This window comes from Vanacampus margaritifer, unplaced genomic scaffold, assembly GCF_051991255.1.
Source record: "Vanacampus margaritifer isolate UIUO_Vmar unplaced genomic scaffold, RoL_Vmar_1.0 HiC_scaffold_21, whole genome shotgun sequence".
NCBI classification, from domain to species: domain Eukaryota; kingdom Metazoa; phylum Chordata; class Actinopteri; order Syngnathiformes; family Syngnathidae; genus Vanacampus; species Vanacampus margaritifer.
Window position 1 is genome coordinate 2,100,158 of NW_027520731.1, and position 8,898 is coordinate 2,109,055.

The following is an 8,898-nucleotide window of genomic DNA, read 5'->3' on the forward strand; positions in this document are numbered from 1 at the left end:
ACACGTAAGGTGAAAATGTCAAAATCTTCAAAATGAGCATAAGCACAATGAAATTAATGCTGGAATCATCTTCAGGATGCTAGAATACACTAAATACAGCAAAAATTTTGAGTCTACAACGTTTAGTTTAGGTGTGAGAGCCAAAATGAACTTTTTATTGCTTTAAACGCGTTTTCAGCCTGATTGTGCACTTTAGGTGAAAATGTCAAAATCTTAAAAATGAGCATAAGCACAATGAAATTAATGCTGGAATCATCTTCAGGATGCTAGAATACACTAAATACACCAAAATTTTTTAGTCTACAACGTTTAGTTTAGGTGTGAGAGCCAAAATTAACTTTTTATTGCTTTAAATGTGTTTTCAGCCTGATTGTGCACTTTAGGTGAAAATGTCAAAATCTTCAAAATGAGCATAAGCACAATGAAATTAATGCTGGAATCATCTTCAGGATGCTAGAATACACTAAATACAGCAAAAATTTTGAGTCTACAACGTTTAGTTTAGGTGTGAGAGCCAAAATGAACTTTTTATTGCTTTAAACGCGTTTTCAGCCTGATTGTGCACTTTAGGTGAAAATGTCAAAATCTTCAAAATGAGCATAAGCACAATGAAATTAATGCTAAAATCATCTTCAGGATGCTAGAATACACTAAATACAGCAAAAATTTTGAGTCTACAACGTTTAGTTTAGGTGTGAGAGCCAAAATGAACTTTTTATTGCTTTAAACGCGTTTTCAGCCCCTGATTGTACACGTAAGGTGAAAATGTCAAAATCTTTAAAATGAGCATAAGCACAATGAAATTAATGCTGGAATCATCTTCAGGATGCTAGAATACACTAAATACAGCAAAAAATTTGAGTCTACAACGTTTAGTTTAGGTGTGAGAGCCAAAATGAACTTTTTATTGCTTTAAACCCGTTTTCAGCCCCTGATTGTACACTTAAGGTGAAAATGTCAAAATCTTCAAAATGAGCATAAGCACAATGAAGTTAATGCTAGAATCATCTTCAGGATGCTAGAATACACTAAATACAGCAAAAAATTTGAGTCTACAACGTTTAGTTTAGGTGTGAGAGCCAAAATGAACTTTTTATTGCTTTAAACGCGTTTTCAGCCCCTGATTGTACACTTAAGGTGAAAATGTCAAAATCTTCAAAATGAGCACAAGCACAATGAAATTAATGCTGGAATCATCTTCAGGATGCTAGAATACACTAAATACAGCAAACATTTTGAGTCTACAACGTTTAGTTTAGGTGTGAGAGCCAAAATGAAGTTTTTATTGCTTTAAACGCATTTTCAGCCCCTGATTGTACACTTAAGGTGAAAATGTCAAAATCATCTAAATGAGCATAAGCACAATGAAATTAATGCTGGAATCATCTTCAGGATGCTAGAATACACTAAATACAGCAAAAATTTTTAGTCTACAACGTTTAGTTTAGGTGTGAGAGCCAAAATGAACTTTTTATGGCTTTAAACGCGTTTTCAGCCTGATTGTGCACTTTAGGTAAAAATGTCAAAATCTTCAAAATGAGCATAAGCACAATGAAATTCATGCTGGAATCATCTTCAGGATGCTAGAATACACTAAATACAGCAAAAATTTTGAGTCTACAACGTTTAGTTTAGGTGTGAGAGCCAAAATGAACTTTTTATGGCTTTAAACGCGTTTTCAGCCTGATTGTGCACTTTAGGTAAAAATGTCAAAATCTTCAAAATGAGCATAAGCACAATGAAATTCATGCTGGAATCATCTTCAGGATGCTAGAATACACTAAATACAGCAAAAATTTTGAGTCTACAACGTTTAGTTTAGGTGTGAGAGCCAAAACGAACTTTTTATTGCTTTAAACGCGTTTTTAGCCCCTGATTGTACACGTAAGGTGAAAATGTCAAAATCTTCAAAATGAGCATAAGCACAATGAAATTAATGCTGGAATCATCTTCAGGATGCTAGAATACACTAAATACAGCAAAAATTTTGAGTCTACAACGTTTAGTTTAGGTGTGAGAGCCAAAATGAACTTTTTATTGCTTTAAACGCGTTTTCAGCCTGATTGTGCACTTTAGGTGAAAATGTCAAAATCTTCAAAATGAGCATAAGCACAATGAAATTAATGCTAAAATCATCTTCAGGATGCTAGAATACACTAAATACAGCAAAAATTTTGAGTCTACAACGTTTAGTTTAGGTGTGAGAGCCAAAATGAACTTTTTATTGCTTTAAACGCGTTTTCAGCCCCTGATTGTACACGTAAGGTGAAAATGTCAAAATCTTTAAAATGAGCATAAGCACAATGAAATTAATGCTGGAATCATCTTCAGGATGCTAGAATACACTAAATACAGCAAAAATTTTGAGTCTACAACGTTTAGTTTAGGTGTGAGAGCCAAAATGAACTGTTTATGGCTTTAAATGCGTTTTCAGCCTGATTGTGCAGTTTAGGTGAAAATGTCAAAATCTTCAAAATGAGCATAAGCACAATGAAATTAATGCTGGAATGATCTTCAGGATGCTAGAATACACTAAATACAGCAAAAATTTTGAGTCTACAACGTTTAGTTTAGGTGTGAGAGCCAAAATGAACTTTTTATTGCTTTAAACGCGTTTTCAGCCTGATTGTGCACTTTAGGTGAAAATGTCAAAATCTTAAAAATGAGCATAAGCACAATGAAATTAATGCTGGAATCATCTTCAGGATGCTAGAATACACTAAAGACACCAAAAATTTTTAGTCTACAACGTTTAGTTTAGGTGTGAGAGCCAAAATTAACTTTTTATTGCTTTAAATGCGTTTTCAGCCTGATTGTGCACTTTAGGTAAAAATGTCAAAATCTTCAAAATGAGCATAAGCACAATGAAATTAATGGTGGAATCATCTTCAGGATGCTAGAATACACTAAATACAGCAAAGATTTTGAGTCTACAACGTTTAGTTTAGGTGTGAGAGCCAAAATGAACTTTTTATTGCTTTAAACGCGTTTTCAGCCCCTGATTGTACACTTAAGGTGAAAATGTCAAAATCTTCAAAATGAGCATAAGCACAATGAAATTAATGCTGGAATCATCTTCAGGATGCTAGAATACACTAAATACAGCAAAATTTTTTAGTCTACAACGTTTAGTTTAGGTGTGAGAGCCAAAATGAACTTTTTATGGCTTTAAACGCGTTTTCAGCCTGATTGTGCACTTTAGGTAAAAATGTCAAAATCTTCAAAATGAGCATAAGCACAATGAAATTCTTGCTGGAATCATCTTCAGGATGCTAGAATACACTAAATACAGCAAAAATTTTGAGTCTACAACGTTTAGTTTAGGTGTGAGAGCCAAAATGAACTTTTTATTGCTTTAAACGCGTTTTCAGCCCCTGATTGTACACGTAAGGTGAAAATGTCAAAATCTTCAAAATGAGCATAAGCACAATGAAATTAATGCTGGAATCATCTTCAGGATGCTAGAATACACTAAATACAGCAAAAATTTTGAGTCTACAACGTTTAGTTTAGGTGTGAGAGCCAAAATGAACTTTTTATTGCTTTAAACGCGTTTTCAGCCTGATTGTGCACTTTAGGTGAAAATGTCAAAATCTTAAAAATGAGCATAAGCACAATGAAATTAATGCTGGAATCATCTTCAGGATGCTAGAATACACTAAATACACCAAAATTTTTTAGTCTACAACGTTTAGTTTAGGTGTGAGAGCCAAAATTAACTTTTTATTGCTTTAAATGTGTTTTCAGCCTGATTGTGCACTTTAGGTGAAAATGTCAAAATCTTCAAAATGAGCATAAGCACAATGAAATTAATGGTGGAATCATCTTCAGGATGCTAGAATACACTAAATACAGCAAAGATTTTGAGTCTACAACGTTTAGTTTAGGTGTGAGAGCCAAAATGAACTTTTTATTGCTTTAAACGCGTTTTCAGCCCCTGATTGTACACTTAAGGTGAAAATGTCAAAATCTTCAAAATGAGCATAAGCACAATGAAATTAATGCTGGAATCATCTTCAGGATGCTAGAATACACTAAATACAGCAAAAATTTTGAGTCTACAACGTTTAGTTTAGGTGTGAGAGCCAAAATGAACTTTTTATGGCTTTAAACGCGTTTTCAGCCTGATTGTGCACTTTAGGTAAAAATGTCAAAATCTTCAAAATGAGCATAAGCACAATGAAATTCATGCTGGAATCATCTTCAGGATGCTAGAATACACTAAATACAGCAAAAATTTTGAGTCTACAACGTTTAGTTTAGGTGTGAGAGCCAAAATGAACTTTTTATTGCTTTAAACGCGTTTTCAGCCCCTGATTGTACACGTAAGGTGAAAATGTCAAAATCTTCAAAATGAGCATAAGCACAATGAAATTAATGCTGGAATCATCTTCAGGATGCTAGAATACACTAAATACAGCAATTATTTTGAGTCTACAACGTTTAGTTTAGGTGTGAGAGCCAAAATGAAGTTTTTATTGCTTTAAACGCATTTTCAGCCCCTGATTGTACACTTAAGGTGAAAATGTCAAAATCTTCAAAATGAGCATAAGCACAATGAAATTAATGCTGGAATCATCTTCAGGATGCTAGAATACACTATATACAGCAAAAATTTTTAGTCTACAACGTTTAGTTTAGGTGTGAGAGCCAAAATGAACTTTTTATGGCTTTAAACGCGTTTTCAGCCTGATTGTGCACTTTAGGTAAAAATGTCAAAATCTTCAAAATGAGCATAAGCACAATGAAATTCATGCTGGAATCATCTTCAGGATGCTAGAATACACTAAATACAGCAAAAATTTTGAGTCTACAACGTTTAGTTTAGGTGTGAGAGCCAAAATGAACTTTTTATGGCTTTAAACGCGTTTTCAGCCTGATTGTGCACTTTAGGTAAAAATGTCAAAATCTTCAAAATGAGCATAAGCACAATGAAATTCATGCTGGAATCATCTTCAGGATGCTAGAATACACTAAATACAGCAAAAATTTTGAGTCTACAACGTTTAGTTTAGGTGTGAGAGCCAAAATGAAGTTTTTATTGCTTTAAACGCATTTTCAGCCCCTGATTGTACACTTAAGGTGAAAATGTCAAAATCTTCAAAATGAGCATAAGCACAATGAAATTAATGCTGGAATCATCTTCAGGATGCTAGAATACACTAAATACAGCAAAAAATTTTAGTCTACAACGTTTAGTTTAGGTGTGAGAGCCAAAATGAACTTTTTATGGCTTTAAACGCGTTTTCAGCCTGATTGTGCACTTTAGGTAAAAATGTCAAAATCTTCAAAATGAGCATAAGCACAATGAAATTCATGCTGGAATCATCTTCAGGATGCTAGAATACACTAAATACAGCAAAAATTTTGAGTCTACAACGTTTAGTTTAGGTGTGAGAGCCAAAATGAACTTTTTATGGCTTTAAACGCGTTTTCAGCCTGATTGTGCACTTTAGGTAAAAATGTCAAAATCTTCAAAATGAGCATAAGCACAATGAAATTAATGCTGGAATCATCTTCAGGATGCTAGAATACACTAAATACAGCAAAAATTTTGAGTCTACAACGTTTAGTTTAGGTGTGAGAGCCAAAATGAACTGTTTATGGCTTTAAATGCGTTTTCAGCCTGATTGTGCAGTTTAGGTGAAAATGTCAAAATCTTCAAAATGAGCATAAGCACAATGAAATTAATGCTGGAATGATCTTCAGGATGCTAGAATACACTAAATACAGCAAAAATTTTGAGTCTACAACGTTTAGTTTAGGTGTGAGAGCCAAAATGAACTTTTTATTGCTTTAAACGCGTTTTCAGCCTGATTGTGCACTTTAGGTGAAAATGTCAAAATCTTAAAAATGAGCATAAGCACAATGAAATTAATGCTGGAATCATCTTCAGGATGCTAGAATACACTAAAGACACCAAAAATTTTTAGTCTACAACGTTTAGTTTAGGTGTGAGAGCCAAAATTAACTTTTTATTGCTTTAAATGCGTTTTCAGCCTGATTGTGCACTTTAGGTGAAAATGTCAAAATCTTCAAAATGAGCATAAGCACAATGAAATTAATGGTGGAATCATCTTCAGGATGCTAGAATACACTAAATACAGCAAAGATTTTGAGTCTACAACGTTTAGTTTAGGTGTGAGAGCCAAAATGAACTTTTTATTGCTTTAAACGCGTTTTCAGCCCCTGATTGTACACTTAAGGTGAAAATGTCAAAATCTTCAAAATGAGCATAAGCACAATGAAATTAATGCTGGAATCATCTTCAGGATGCTAGAATACACTAAATACAGCAAAATTTTTTAGTCTACAACGTTTAGTTTAGGTGTGAGAGCCAAAATGAACTTTTTATGGCTTTAAACGCGTTTTCAGCCTGATTGTGCACTTTAGGTAAAAATGTCAAAATCTTCAAAATGAGCATAAGCACAATGAAATTCTTGCTGGAATCATCTTCAGGATGCTAGAATACACTAAATACAGCAAAAATTTTGAGTCTACAACGTTTAGTTTAGGTGTGAGAGCCAAAATGAACTTTTTATTGCTTTAAACGCGTTTTCAGCCCCTGATTGTACACGTAAGGTGAAAATGTCAAAATCTTCAAAATGAGCATAAGCACAATGAAATTAATGCTGGAATCATCTTCAGGATGCTAGAATACACTAAATACAGCAAAAATTTTGAGTCTACAACGTTTAGTTTAGGTGTGAGAGCCAAAATGAACTTTTTATTGCTTTAAACGCGTTTTCAGCCTGATTGTGCACTTTAGGTGAAAATGTCAAAATCTTAAAAATGAGCATAAGCACAATGAAATTAATGCTGGAATCATCTTCAGGATGCTAGAATACACTAAATACACCAAAATTTTTTAGTCTACAACGTTTAGTTTAGGTGTGAGAGCCAAAATTAACTTTTTATTGCTTTAAATGTGTTTTCAGCCTGATTGTGCACTTTAGGTGAAAATGTCAAAATCTTCAAAATGAGCATAAGCACAATGAAATTAATGGTGGAATCATCTTCAGGATGCTAGAATACACTAAATACAGCAAAGATTTTGAGTCTACAACGTTTAGTTTAGGTGTGAGAGCCAAAATGAACTTTTTATTGCTTTAAACGCGTTTTCAGCCCCTGATTGTACACTTAAGGTGAAAATGTCAAAATCTTCAAAATGAGCATAAGCACAATGAAATTAATGCTGGAATCATCTTCAGGATGCTAGAATACACTAAATACAGCAAAAATTTTGAGTCTACAACGTTTAGTTTAGGTGTGAGAGCCAAAATGAACTTTTTATGGCTTTAAACGCGTTTTCAGCCTGATTGTGCACTTTAGGTAAAAATGTCAAAATCTTCAAAATGAGCATAAGCACAATGAAATTCATGCTGGAATCATCTTCAGGATGCTAGAATACACTAAATACAGCAAAAATTTTGAGTCTACAACGTTTAGTTTAGGTGTGAGAGCCAAAATGAACTTTTTATTGCTTTAAACGCGTTTTCAGCCCCTGATTGTACACGTAAGGTGAAAATGTCAAAATCTTCAAAATGAGCATAAGCACAATGAAATTAATGCTGGAATCATCTTCAGGATGCTAGAATACACTAAATACAGCAAAAATTTTGAGTCAACAACGTTTAGTTTAGGTGTGAGAGCCAAAATGAACTTTTTATTGCTTTAAACCCGTTTTCAGCCCCTGATTGTACACTTAAGGTGAAAATGTCAAAATCTTCAAAATGAGCATAAGCACAATGAAGTTAATGCTAGAATCATCTTCAGGATGCTAGAATACACTAAATACAGCAAAAAATTTGAGTCTACAACGTTTAGTTTAGGTGTGAGAGCCAAAATGAACTTTTTATTGCTTTAAACGCGTTTTCAGCCCCTGATTGTACACTTAAGGTGAAAATGTCAAAATCTTCAAAATGAGCACAAGCACAATGAAATTAATGCTGGAATCATCTTCAGGATGCTAGAATACACTAAATACAGCAAACATTTTGAGTCTACAACGTTTAGTTTAGGTGTGAGAGCCAAAATGAAGTTTTTATTGCTTTAAACGCATTTTCAGCCCCTGATTGTACACTTAAGGTGAAAATGTCAAAATCTTCAAAATGAGCATAAGCACAATGAAATTAATGCTGGAATCATCTTCAGGATGCTAGAATACACTAAATACAGCAAAAATTTTTAGTCTACAACGTTTAGTTTAGGTGTGAGAGCCAAAATGAACTTTTTATGGCTTTAAACGCGTTTTCAGCCTGATTGTGCACTTTAGGTAAAAATGTCAAAATCTTCAAAATGAGCATAAGCACAATGAAATTCATGCTGGAATCATCTTCAGGATGCTAGAATACACTAAATACAGCAAAAATTTTGAGTCTACAACGTTTAGTTTAGGTGTGAGAGCCAAAATGAACTTTTTATGGCTTTAAACGCGTTTTCAGCCTGATTGTGCACTTTAGGTAAAAATGTCAAAATCTTCAAAATGAGCATAAGCACAATGAAATTCATGCTGGAATCATTTTCAGGATGCTAGAATACACTAAATACAGCAAAAATTTTGAGTCTACAACGTTTAGTTTAGGTGTGAGAGCCAAAACGAACTTTTTATTGCTTTAAACGCGTTTTTAGCCCCTGATTGTACACGTAAGGTGAAAATGTCAAAATCTTCAAAATGAGCATAAGCACAATGAAATTAGTGCTGGAATCATCTTCAGGATGCTAGAATACACTAAATACAGCAAAAATTTTGAGTCTACAACGTTTAGTTTAGGTGTGAGAGCCAAAATGAACTTTTTATTGCTTTAAACGCGTTTTCAGCCTGATTGTGCACTTTAGGTGAAAATGTCAAAATCTTCAAAATGAGCATAAGCACAATGAAATTAATGCTAAAATCAT